Genomic DNA, 13,681 nt, shown 5'->3' with positions numbered 1-13,681 from the left:
AGCCCTATTCTTGACCTGCATGTTCACCTGCAGTGAGGGCATTGGCTTCCAGGTGGGAGGCGGTCCTGTTCGGGGTTGGCTTGACGTACTTTCCTCTTGGCACATTTCTCTCTTTCGCTCTCCATTCGTGCCTCTTCAAATTCTACAGCATTGCTGGTCACACCTGAGCTCCAGCTGGAGCGCTCAAGGACCAGGGCTTCCCAGTTCTCAATGTCTATGCCAGAGTTTTTAAGGTTGGCTTTGAGCCCATCTTTAAATCTCTTTTCCTGCCCACCAACATTCCGTTTCCCTTTCTTGAGTTTGGAGTAGAGCAACTGCTTTGGGGACAGTGATTGGGCATTCGGACAATGTGACCAGTCCAGCGGATTTGATGGCGGAGGAGCATTGCTTCAATGCTGGTGGTCTTTGTTCTTCCAGCACACTGACATTTGTCCACCTTTGTTCTTAATAACTGCCTAAATGCTAACTGTCTTCTTAATGCACTACCTGGTTGCTTCTGGAGTGAGAGAATCAGCCGTCTACGAAGACGTTGCCCAGGGGATGCCCGGATGTCTTGCAATCCTGCGACGAGGCTTCTCTCATGTCCTCTACATTTCCTGTTCTTGCTTTAATAAGGAATCCAGCTGGCATATCAGCTGAACCTCATAATAGGTGCCTCTGAATGTATTCTCTATCTGGACTCTCATTTGGAGTAAAAAATTAACAACCACATCACACACAGTCTGGGTTCTGTTTCCATGCACTTCAAAAACAGAGTCCCACAGAGGACATCACAGTATAATCCACAACCAATTAGCACACCTCTGATCCCAAGTCAGGGCCTTAGCAAGGCTGAACATCTAAATAGATGGCTCTAGATCAGGCATAGGCAAACCTCGGCCCTCCAGGTGTTAAGAATTGTGGGAGTTGAAGCCCAAAATAGACGGAGGACCCAAGTTTACCCATGCCTGCTCTAGATCAAAAGTGTATACTGGCCACCTTAGGGAAACTTGTAAGGTTTCCTACCAGTGCACCACATTTTGGAGGCCCTTTCCAAAAGTAGCACAAAAAAAGGGAAGTGAAGCGTAGTTAACTCCTGACTGACATACAATGTATGTATGCATTTCTCCTTCTTCCCTTTTGAGGAAGGAGGCTGGCAGTGAGGTTAGTAAGGAAACAAACTCAAAGTGGAATTGTCCCATGTACATCACAAAGAAACAGATTAGACAAAAGGTTCTTCTTTCGGACATAAGGTGACCCAATGGCAAGGAAAAAGCTGCAGCAGTGACAAAAGGATCAAGAATACTAATATCATTGCTAACTAAAGTAGCAACTGATAAAACAAACTGAAAATTGTGAAGTTTTCCACCTATAAATGATCACCTGATTGCTCCCATCAGTTCTTGATTTTTTTTAAGTGTTTGCGAGGGAGGCTGTGCCAAGGTTTAAGCCCCTATTATGGTCAGACCCATTGAGGCCAATGCATCAAGGGAAGGAAGAATGGGCTCCAAGGGCTGTTCCTATGGAGGTCGCTCTCTCTTCTGCACTTTCTGTCCACTTCAGGTAGAAGCACCTTTTTGTTCAGAGGTGATTTCAGAGAAGAGGTTCCCGTCTGGCTGTCCAAACTAATTCCAACTTTGATAGAAGCAGGTGAGTCTGACAGTATAGGAGTCAAACCAGGACAGGATACTACACACTGATGCTGGGACATAGCCCTCATGTGGATTCAGCCTGTGTTGAATGCTGCCTTTATCATGATTTGAAGGATGTCTATATTTCTCAAATTATCTCAGAAAATCCAGACACTTTGGTCTTCTCGTGGAAATGACAGCTTTGCAGATCAAGTTGCATTGGGACACAATAAAATCTGTGAAGTTGAGTCATGCAGAACCACTCATTAACCCAAAGAAAGGCGCTCATTGCCCCTTTGCCAAAAGGAAGGGGGCATGAAACAAAGGCGCATAATCCTCAACTGACCAGAACAGAGTGCTGAATAGACCCTCACGTGTGGTAAACACAAATAAGAGAGTTGGTACATGCTGTTCTCTAGCAGAAAGACATTGCCCAGTTTGGGTGAGAGACAACCACCGAGAAAGAGAAAGGGGGTAAATGCTGTGTCCTGTAGTTGGAATTCAGCCTAGTTTGTTAAACAAACTGCTCCACTTAGTCAAAGTATATCAACATAAAAGGAAAGCAAGCCAAGGACAAGAACTGTCAGTGTTTTTCCTGAACTTTTCTTGCCTTTCCCTGAAGTGTTGTCATTCAAACTTTGACAGCATCTCTACACTATCTAGTGTACCTCAGAATAAGCAATAAAAGAAACAGTGTTCAAATTAGACTCTTCTTTTGTTATCTTTTAAAAATAATACTGTTATTCAAATAATAGCATTGCACATAGTTATACCGATGACAAGGTTTATTTTAAAAAAATTTCCTTCTTCTCAAAAAATCAGAAAGTTGTTTACAAGGAGACTTTTTCCTCTCATTTGCTTGGCATCATGCGTTACTTTACTTGACCATGTTGCAGCCTCATGGAATTGTGGGAATTATAGTTTTACCTTGGTCTCTAGCCTCCTCTGCCAAATAGTGTTGGTGCATCGATTCCATAACACTGATACCAAGAAATTGGACCTCCAAATTATGAAATGTATAAAAGTATATAAAATATGGGATGCGATTCCATCTGGAACATAATGAGTGCACACACCCTTACCTCTTTGTTATGAATTGCTTCTGGAGTGCTGTCTGAACACACACACACAGATTCCTTCCTTTTATTTCCATAATCCTATCACAATAAACTGGGAGGCATGGGGGGAATTACTCAGTGAATTTGCCTCAGAGTGTCTGTGTTCATTTCCTGGTCCTATTTATAAGATCAGGGCTATCTGTAGGAAAGATCCATCTCTCATGCCCCAAGTCAGTCTCACTCATTGAAGTGGTCATCATCCTCATGCACCCATTGTGTAACTTGATCTAACCCTCTTGTGTACACCCAAGCCAACCCATATAGCCCATCATGGACTCACGTCCCAATACCACACTGCATTCCTTTCAGATCTAACTCTTTTCAAAGGGGGATCAGAAAATGGACTGACCCTTCAAATGCTCCAATGGCAGTTTATTGAATTTGTCACTACACAAAGAGCCAACCAGCGATTATGTCCCATGTTGTCTGACCCACTCAGGACAAGAATCCCAGCTGGATAGTTTCCAGACCAATCAGGAACTGGCACAGGTTCCTTGAATACCTGTCAATGAAATAAATACAGTAAATAAATAAATAAAAATGCTCTATATTTGCAATTGTAGTATATCAGTTCTTTGAGGGCAATCTCCACTGACATCCTCTCTTGCCACTAAGACTAAAACCTCTGATTTTGCCCTCAACCTGTCTGTGCCTTATTCAGCCTTCTGGGAAGCTAGACACTCTGGGTCTCTGAACCCACGATTTAGCACAGCTGAAATCACATAACAACATTGAGCCATGGCAAGTAAAATGGCATCAAACTGAATTAATTCTACAGTGCATATATACCATCATTGAGACATTGACTGAGAATATATTGGCACAGTCCCTGGGATGTAATAGTACACTGTAGAGTTGCCATAAGTTGGAACTGACTTGAAGGTGCACAACAATGGAATATCAACCGGTATTAAATGCCCATTGCAAATAATGCTGATTATATCTTATCTGAATGTTTGCTACACTTTGCCATTGATGAGAGGAGCTTTTTTCCATGGTGGATATGAAACCCCATATTGTCACTATGCCATAATATTTGTTATAACTGGCATTTTAACTTGTTTTGTTCAGCTCCAGTAATAATAGCTTCATTGTACCAATCTAATATTGGAGCAAGTATCACAGCTTGGTCATACTTAATATAAGGGAGAACTTTTATAATATTTTAGCTGAGGCTCCTGTTGGCATCACATCTCTATTTTGCCTCTATTCTGTGGTTTGATCACTTGCATGAACAAAATACAGATAGAGTTTTTAACACAATATTCATTGTAAAATTTATAAAACTTCTGTTTTTACTATATCTTGGGAGTTATTTTGTTTTGACAGCATCTTGGGATTTTTCTAACCCAAAATATTTCAGAAGCTTCCATTTTTCTTTCCTTTATTTTCAGCCAAATGCTAAGGTGTCATATTTTATCATTCATTTTAAATCTAGCTCCAATCATATCATTTAACTGTATGTTATGAGACTAGAATAGCTATTGCTTCTTTTATCATTCTATTCAAGTTTAATTACATTCACATTTCTTAATTATATGTTATGAAATTTTCTTAAATTAGTGTAAAACTAACATATGCTGATTAATTACTTTTTGAAGGCCTGTTAAGGTATGGGCAGGGCTATTAATTTATTTATTTTTACTCAGCGACTGTAGTTGATAGTCTTGAGCTGGCAGGTCTAGTAACAGCTGGAATTTGCACCAACTTGTACTAAGGACAAAACTGGTCCTGACTTAGCATTTAGATTTACTGGAATATGTTGGTGGATCCAAACATCAGGAGAGAATATTTCTGGAACGTGGCCATACAGCCCGGAAAACACACAATAACACACTTGATATATTTTTTTGCATGTGCAAACATTAGGCCTAGCAGCCAATCCAGAATCTACTAGATTTCAGAATATAAACTGGAAGGTTCAATGCAATCCAAATAAAATCCATCAGATTAGAAGCCAAATATTAAAACTGCATGAACTCAATTTCCTCTATACCTTTCTTCTCCTATTCTCAATTATATAGAATTTTTTCTTTAGGGCTTTCCTTAGCTCACTTCTCTATTTTGTAATATTCTGTTTACCATTTTTCTTCCCGTAGGAATGGCACAAAGCTTTGGAAGAATAAAATTGCCTGATATGTTGTCAGTGGTTTTCTGAGGGTGTTGAACATGTCTTTAACAACTGCTAAGTAGTAGGTATATTTAAAATTTAAACTGTATTAAGTTCCTGTGTTAATCACTGGTTACAGCTCTTTAAAGGAGCACAATGAAAAATGAGTGGGCATATCAGAACCACATGAAAAACCATTGCGGTAATGTCAGCATGTGCTTTAGCTACACTCTGAACCTCAGAAGCAGATTGTGACATAAGTGGTATCACATGGCAAATGTTTGTGCCCAAGGATAATTTACAGCTATCATCCCATCTGTATTTTGTGAAATGATGTCCTTAATTCTAAGCTTCCACGAAATACTTCAAAACTGTACCTGTCACAGCTTAGAAAGTTGATCATGCTGGGAGACCACGTTTTCCTGCAAAGCTCGCTACCTCTGAGGAAGCTTGCCATAGATGCAGGCGAAACGTCAGGAGAAAAATTGCCTCCAGAACATGGCCATATAGCCCGGAAAAACCTACAACAACCCAAAGCTTACACTGTTCTGTGCTGTGAATGAAAGGCCCGAATGTTCCTTTTATAGGTTCATATAATTGGAAGGGGTCTTTTGGATTATTGAGTCCAGTCCATTGGCCAATGCAGGATCTCCAGTGAAAACATCTCCAGCAGGTAGTGCCTTCAACTAGTCCAACGAGTGGCAACCAGATTACTAACAGGAGCGGGGTACAGGGAGCATACTACTCTGCTGTGTCAGCTCCACTGGCTGCCAATTAGCTTCCGAACACAATTCAAAGTGCTGGTGTTGACCTATAAATACCTAAACGACTCCGGCCCAGTTTACCTGTCCGAACGGATTCTCCCCTATGAACCATCAATGTTCTTAAGATATTCTGGAGAGGCCCTGCTCTCGGTTCCACCACCTTCACAATCACGTCTGGTGGGGACGAGGGACAGGGCCTTCTCGGTGGTGGCCCCTCGGCTCTGGAACTCTCTCCCATTGGAGATTTGATCTGCTTCTTCCCTCCTGACTTTCAGAAAGCTGGTAAAAACCTGGCTTTGGAATATAGCATTTACAGAATGATGATCGAGTCAATAACGGCTGACCACACCAGCGGATGGTGATGAATTTGTGATTTTATTCTGACAACCTGGCTTTTGTAATTGTATGATATTGTATGATCTGTATTTTAATGTATTTTGTATTAATGTATTATGATGCTATTATGTTTACTATATTTGTGTTGAATTTTCTGCTGTTAGCCGGCCTGAGTCCCTCTTCGGAGGTCGAGAAGACCAGGTTATAAAAGCTCTAAATAAATAAATAATAAATTTTTGAAGATGTCCAAGGAGACCACAACACTTCTCTAGGCAATGGACATAAAAACGTTGTTTTGAAAAATTAAGCGACAAAATATATGTTATCATTTAGTCCAGAAAATGTGCAAAGCTAGAAATATTTGGAGTTTTAGAGCAACATTTTGTAGATAAAATATCAATCCAGAATGTATTGGATTGACCCAACATTCCCCTATCCATTAAGTGCTACTGAATCTAGACCTGAATAGTATTTCATTTGGTCTTGTGAAAGAAAAGATAACATAGTTTTCTAGCAGCCACTGGGTTACTCCACTTAGCCAGAAAATGAACCCTTTAGGAGGGATGGGTTAATATATCAGTTTTGCTGTCTATCACATTTATTTATTTGTTTGTTTATTTATTTACTGTATTTATATACCACTCCTCTCAGCCCGCAGGCAACATCCATTTTTAGTGATGTTTCTTATTAAACAATGGGAAGGTTCTTCTCCAAAAACTGAACCAAAGAAAGCAATTATATTTCCCTGACTATGACTGGGTCTCATTCCCTGGCAACCGTGTAACTGCACCAACCTGGAACTGGCAATGCTCTGGTCAGTCTGCTATTCTAATCCCTTGACAGCTTAAAACACCAGACTCATCATTAATTTAATTGCCAGCAGATGCAGTTCCAGTGAATGATGTCTAAATGTAGGGAAGTCATACTAGAACAATTAAGTGCTGGACTGACTTTGTTCGCTTTTGCCGATCTTAAAGAACACATCTGCAGCTGTGATCTTTGAAAGAAATTAATTTTTTTTATGGCTTGGAAGCATTACCTGGCTAGGAAAGGAATTCTAGTAGTCATTAACTTAGAATCAGAGAGGCAGGAAATGGGACATTTGTGTAAAGATTAGAGACTTATCTTTCTGGGTTAAGGTGCGGCACACATGCATCATTTAAGGCTTTAAAAAGTCTGTTTGTAACACTCCATCCAAGCAAGGCATTGTGGAGAGCTATACGGGTAGGAAATGGCTGAGCTTATGCTTATTCAATTTGAAAGGCAACCCTGTCAAGAAACAGAGCAAGGTATGACACTGGCTGCCAGAAGAAAAGCTTAGAAAAGCCAAATGGCATCTTGAAAGCATTGGACATTATTTTTCTTTATTCAGGTCCTTTCTGCCATCTAGCCAATAAATCAGGAGAGCAACATAAAATGTGGAGGCTAACACATTCTCAGCAGCTTAAACACGTTTCGCAAATACCACTTCAAGCAAAAAAAAAATGCCGGGATTATTTACATTCCATTATCCCCTGTAAGAGCAAATACAGAAATTGCTCAGGGATGACAACATACTGAATCACACAAGGTCCAGTTTTGGTGTTGCTTTTTAAAGCCTTCTAGACCTGTGAGGAAAAACGTGGTCAATGTTAGAAGTAAAAGCAAGCTTTTCCATCATGTAACCAATTTCTCACATTCAAGTTTCCTTCCTTCTCCTCCTCTTTCATAGGAGCAGCACAGGTTACGACTCTCATATCAGTGAGTGGTAAATATACTATGAGTTTAGTCCAAAGAATAAGTATTTATCTACTGGGCTGAACCCTATCCCTTGAACAGGCCCAGCAGCTAGGATAAATCAAAGAATCATAGAGTCATAGAGTTGGAAGAGACCTCATAGGCTATCCAGTCCAACCCCCTGCCAAGAAGCAAGAAAATCACATTCAAAGCACCCCTGACAGATGGCCGTCCATCCTCTGCTTAAAATCCTCCAAAGAAGGAGCCTCCACCACACTCTGGGGCAGAGAGTTCCACTGCTGAACAGCTCTCACAGTCAGGAAGTTCTTCCTAATGTTCAGATGGAATCTCCTTTCTTGTAGTTTGAAGCCATTGTTCCGCGTCCTAGTCTCCAGGAAGCTTGCTCCCTCTTCCCTATGACTTCTTCTCACATATTTATACATGGCTATCATGTCTCCTCTCAGCCTTCTCTTCTGCAGGCTAAACATGCCCAGCTCTTTAAGCCTCTCCTCATAGGACTTGTTCTCTAGACCCTTGATCATTTTAGTCGCCCTCCCCTGGACACATTCCAGCTTGTCAACGTCTCCCTTCAACTAGTGCCCAGAATTGGGCACAGTGTGATTCCAGGTGTGGTCTGACTAAGGCAGAATAGAGGGGTAGCATGACTTCCCTAGATCTAAACACTACACTCCTATTTATGCAGGCCAAAATTCCCTTTGGCTTTTTTAACTGCAGCATGACATTGTTGTCTCATGTTTAACTTGTTATCTATGAGGACTCCAAGATCTTTTTCACACATACTGCTGTCGAGCCACATGTCCCCCTTTCTGTATCTTTGCACTTCATTTTTTCTGCCTAAATGAAGTATCTTGCAAAACTTCATTTTGGCCCATCTTTCTACATCCTTTAAAACTTTAAAGGGCTTCCCTGTCCTGCTGATATGGAAGTCACCAGTGAAACTAGCAGTCATGAGAAAGTTTGGTAACATCACCACTAAGACTCTCATAAATGTAGGACCCACATCTGTGGTGACACTTACCTGCACCTGGAGGGAAATGATCTCCTTAGGAATTTGCTGAGTTCTCCAGGCAATTCTATGGTATGTTTACACAGAGGTTGTCATAGAGTTTCATCAGTAGTATCATGAATGAGGTTTTCCGGAAAGTAAGGTTACAAGGCACGTAACTCTCATGGGGAATTTTCGTGGGAGAAGTTGGTATCATTGCCATGTAGCAGGAAGCCAGTGGACATGAATCAGCAGTGCCAATCATCAGTAGCTCATCGATTGGTGTTGTTGTGAACGTTAGAGATGAGCGTCCTCATTCCGTTTCCTTCCAAGTGTAATGTTCATGCTGTAATACAATTTACTTAGGCATTCCTTGTAGCTTGAGATTGATTATCTTCCAGGTGTGGTGTCTTGGCGGTGGGTCCGTAGGTGGCTGTGGAGCCCTATACTTGATCTGCATGTTCTCCCACAGTGAAGACATCGGTTTCTAGGTGGGAGGTGGTCCTGGTCTGACTTGGCATGCCTTCCTCTTGGCACGTTTCACTCTTTCACCCTCTGTTTGTGCCTTTTTGAATTCTGCAGCACTGCTGGTCACAGCTGACCTCCAATTAGAGAGCTCAAGTGTCACGGCTTCCCAGTTCTTGGTGTCTATGCCACAGTTTTTAAGGTTGGTTTTAGGCCCCTCTTTAAATCTCTTTTCCTGTCCACCAACATTCCGTTTCCCTTTCTTGAGTTTGGAGTAGAGTAACTGCTTTGGGAGACAGTGATTGGGCATTCAGACAATGTGACCAGTCCAGTGGATTTGATGGTGGAGGAGCATTGCTTTAATGCTGGTGGTCTTTGTTCTTCCAGCACACTGACATTTGTCCACCTTTGTTCTTAATAACTACCTAAATGCTAACTGTCTTCTTAATGCACTACCTGGTCGCTTCTGGAGTGAGAGAATCAGCCATCTACGAAGATGTTGCCCAGGGGATGCCCAGATATCTTGCAATCCTGCGAGGAGGCTTCTCTCATGTCCTCTACTAATCAACTACCAAGCTTGCAAACTTTGTGTTTTGTTTGTTTGTTTGTTTGTTTTGTTAAAAATGTAATACAACTGTCTGGTTGCTCCTGACATGATAAATAAATTAATTAATAAATGCACTACCTAAACGCTAAGGGCATGAACGCCGCCGTGATTCATCTCATTATGTAATCTTATTTCAGAATCATCCTCAAATGCTAAACTAAAAAAAAAATCAAGGAAATACATTTCAGATTTGAGGAAGCCAGTCAGAATTCTTGAGTTATGAGCTATCTGCTATTTATGATTTATCCACTATTTATGAGTTATGTACCATTTATGATAAGATGCATGTGATAACCTGGTGTGACAAGATGAGTTGTGGTGAAGTAATTTTAGACTTCAGGCTTCATGGGGATGGAATTTCAAGATGACAAGTGTCTTGTTCCGCTTACAGATTCATGGGAACCTGGAAATCTACCCTCTGTTTTGTTGGTACCATAGATAATAAACTCTCTGGCATGCATAGAAGGCTGGCACAGAATCTCAACAAGATTTCAGCTGTGATTATATTCTTTTTTCATTTTTGGATTTCATTTGCACTTATATTCTTCAACCACAAATTGCTTAAAAAAAAACAAGTTCTTGATTTTCAGGGTTTTTAGATTTGACATGGAATTATTATATGCATTGACCACACAGACCACACATTACTGTCATCAAGATGTGCAAGTTACATGTGGGCTACAAATAATGCTTTATGGGTTGAGGTATTATGAATCAATTTTGTGTCTGCAGAACAATGAGTTTTAGAGGTAAAGGGGCATGGAAATATAAAATAAGAACAAAGGGGGAAACTATGGAATGCTTTTCATCTTCCTTTTTCAAAAGTCTAAAATAACAACAATTAACATTTGACAAAAATGATGAAAGTTTTGACAAAGGAAACCATTGGTAGTTGAAAGGGGGAAAATCCACCCATCTGGCAGATATCTGGGACATAAATCAAAAGAAATCAGCAGAGAATTTAATAAAAAACTTATTGCTCATAATTTCCACTGGTCCTGTATTACTGAGGTTACAGTTATGGCTGGCTCAGCAATGAAGGCAGCTGAAAGCTTTTATATTTGGCTTTTTGGGGTGTGTGGTAATGGCAGTGCTGCTGCTGCTGGAATATTCATTCACTGCTTCTTTCTAAGCAAAAACGAAAAGACTAACCAATCAGTCATTTATGAATCCTTGGTTTTGTTTTGTTTTAATTCTGTGGAGGCTCTTCAAGTCTCACACTTTGACAGAGATGGAATTCAAAGTGGGTGAGTCTCTTTGCACCCCAGGCCTAGCTGGTCATTGTAAAGGGTAGACTCAGCCTGTTAGTATAATTGATACCTGTTATTATGAGTTTGAGGTCTACATTTTAAACTCTTTTATTGGATTAACAGAAAACAAGAAAAATTACACTGTAATTCGGTATCCACTTAGCTGGGAGCACTTAGCTCCATCGAACTTGGCAGGATGGAAATCTGAGTAAGCAAATGAAAGTCAGCATCCTGTTAGTCACTTACACTTACGTAAGTGAAATTTAGACACATATAAGTACCTTTTTGGAGAGGGCGCAGAGGGATATTTTGCTGCCCTTGTGCTCTATGCAAAAACCTCCCAGGTCTGATGAACTATTGTCACTTCTCTTTAGCAGAAAGGAAGGGAGGGGAAGGGAAGGGAAAGGTGATTCTGAACTTTCGGCAAAGGAAAAGGTAGGCCCAGTCCAATTATTTTTCTGATCCCCACCACCAAACTAGTACCAACTATTTATCTTTTTTTCTGGACATTTAATCAACTACCAAACTCACAAATTTTGTATTTTCTCTGTTTGTTTGTTTGCTTTGTTCTGTTAGAAATGTAATATAATTGACTGGTTGCCCTGACACGACAAATAAAATATATTTTATCTGAACTAATTTCCAAACCAGTAAGTGACCAAAAAAGCAGCCCTTTCCATGACTTGACATCTGCAATGCTACACATGTGACGTAATGTACACATGTACATTTTGGGGTATATAATGTCATTGTAAAAGAAATATGGTTTTTGCCCCCCCCCCCAAAAGGACAAAGTATTTTAAATTAATCTGTAAGCGTAAGCTAGAAAAAATATTTCATAAACACTTAGTTCCTTGATAATAGCCTGAATATATGTCTATTGCACATTTTGTGACTTGGTGTACAATGTGTATATGAAAACATGTGTCTGAGTCATGTGTCTGAGGATCCTTTTTGCAAAGTCTTGTTTTTTCACTCCTTTTTCTTCTTGTCCTTTAACTGTAAGGTTTTTTTTATCACCAACAGGAGGATGGTGAATGAAACACAGATTTTCAGTGTTGGATTATAGCATCATGTCAGAAGTAAACAATGCAACAAACAAACCTTGAGATGGGAAAGATAAAGATTCTACACTAGCCAATCCTACTGAATCTGTGAGTGGTTGTTTTACAAGAGCCATGGTAAACAGTATATATCTCCAGCATATTAAAAATCTATATGCCCGACAACTACTAAGAAAATTGCAAGAAACGTGAGCATAAGTGAAAGAAAAAATACTCCCAGCATACATTTTTGAGGCAGATTTCAAGTGGTCTCTAGAAAGTTCAAAATGTTTTTGCTTGGTTATGCAAAACTTACCAAGAAAGCAACTTTTCAAACTCTGTGAAAAAATAAATGTGGATAGAGCATAATACTTTCATCTATGTATCCTTGATTGACCTAACAAAGGTACAGTAGAATGTAGACTTTGGATTTTGTCTTGGTGTAAAGCAACCTATCTCTGCTTTTTAATATTCTATCTTGTTTGTACAAAAAAGACCCTGTTGTATTAAAACCTATCAAAAATGAGAAACTAATAAAACTGTTTTACTTTCTCAAACAATGGATTTTTAAAAGTGTCAAGCTCTCTTCATTGAATTTATGTAAAGATGTACATGTTTGGTAAAGTTCTCATGAAAGATTAAACCGAACAATTCTCAGCTATCTTCTGTTGCAAAAATTAATAGATACAGTTGCTCCTGGACTGGAGGAGGATGTTGTACTTGTATGTTAAGAATGAAGAGCCTGCAAGACAAAGGGAGGTAACTCTAACTGAGCACCAGAAACATGGATAAATAAACTGATTCAAAGCCAGGTTTTAATTAGCTAAGCAACTGAATTCTTTTCATTGAAGTAGTGGGGGCAAGTTACAAACCTGGAAAGTTCTTATTGAAATAAATGGTATTAAATTTTCAGCATCCTATATATTGATCTTTTTCACACTGCTCAGTTACAGCTTAAGGTTCCACTTAAACTATCATGGTTATATCCTATGGAATCCTGGTGTTTGGGGAGGCATTAGAGCTCTATGGCTGGGAATTCTTAATATGTCATGAAACTACAAATCCCAAGATTCTAGACTTAGTAATCGAGTTTCCTCCTCTTAATCATCCAGTACATAGTAATTTACTTTCAAGTTTTGTTGTCTACTTGTTGTTGTTTATTAATTCACCTGCTTCCGACTCTTCATGACCTTATGGACCAGCCCACACCAGAGCTCCCTGTTGGTCATTGCCACCCCCATCTCCTTCAAGGTCAAGCCAGTCACTTCAAGGATACCATCCATCCTGCCCTTCATCTGCCCCTCTTCCTTTTTCCTTCCATTTTCCCCAGCATCATTATCTTCTCTAAGCTTTCCTGTCTTCTCATTATGTGGCCAAAGTATTTCATCTTTGCCTCTAATATCCTTCTCTCCAGTGAGAAGCCAGGCATTATTTCCTGGAGTATAGCCTGGTTTGATCTTCTTGCGGTCCAAGGCACTGTCAGAACGTTCCTCCAGCACCACAATTCAAAAGCGTCTATCTTCTTTTGCTCGGCCTTCCTTATAGTCCAACTCTCACATTTGTAGGTTACTACAGGGAATACCATTGCTTTAACTATGTGGATCTTCACTGCCAGTGTGATGTCTCTACTCTTCACTATTTTATTGAGATCAATCA

General features: G+C 40.0%; 1 long non-coding RNA gene across 2 annotated transcripts in view; it reads left to right on the top strand.

Annotated features, from left to right (window-relative positions):
- Positions 1 to 12,609, top strand: part of LOC137097100 (uncharacterized) — a 72,163-nt gene extending 59,554 nt beyond the window's left edge. For both annotated transcript variants that reach the window (XR_010909977.1, XR_010909978.1), the window contains exon 3: positions 12,009 to 12,609. This is a non-coding gene — a long non-coding RNA (uncharacterized lncRNA). The remainder of the gene's footprint in view (positions 1 to 12,008) is intronic.
- Positions 12,610 to 13,681: the final 1,072 nt, after the last annotated feature.

This window comes from Anolis sagrei, chromosome 5 (genome assembly GCF_037176765.1).
Source record: "Anolis sagrei isolate rAnoSag1 chromosome 5, rAnoSag1.mat, whole genome shotgun sequence".
NCBI lineage: Eukaryota > Metazoa > Chordata > Lepidosauria > Squamata > Dactyloidae > Anolis > Anolis sagrei.
The sequence above is the reverse complement of the archived record's forward strand: the minus strand, read 5'-3'. Positions and strand labels throughout refer to the sequence as shown.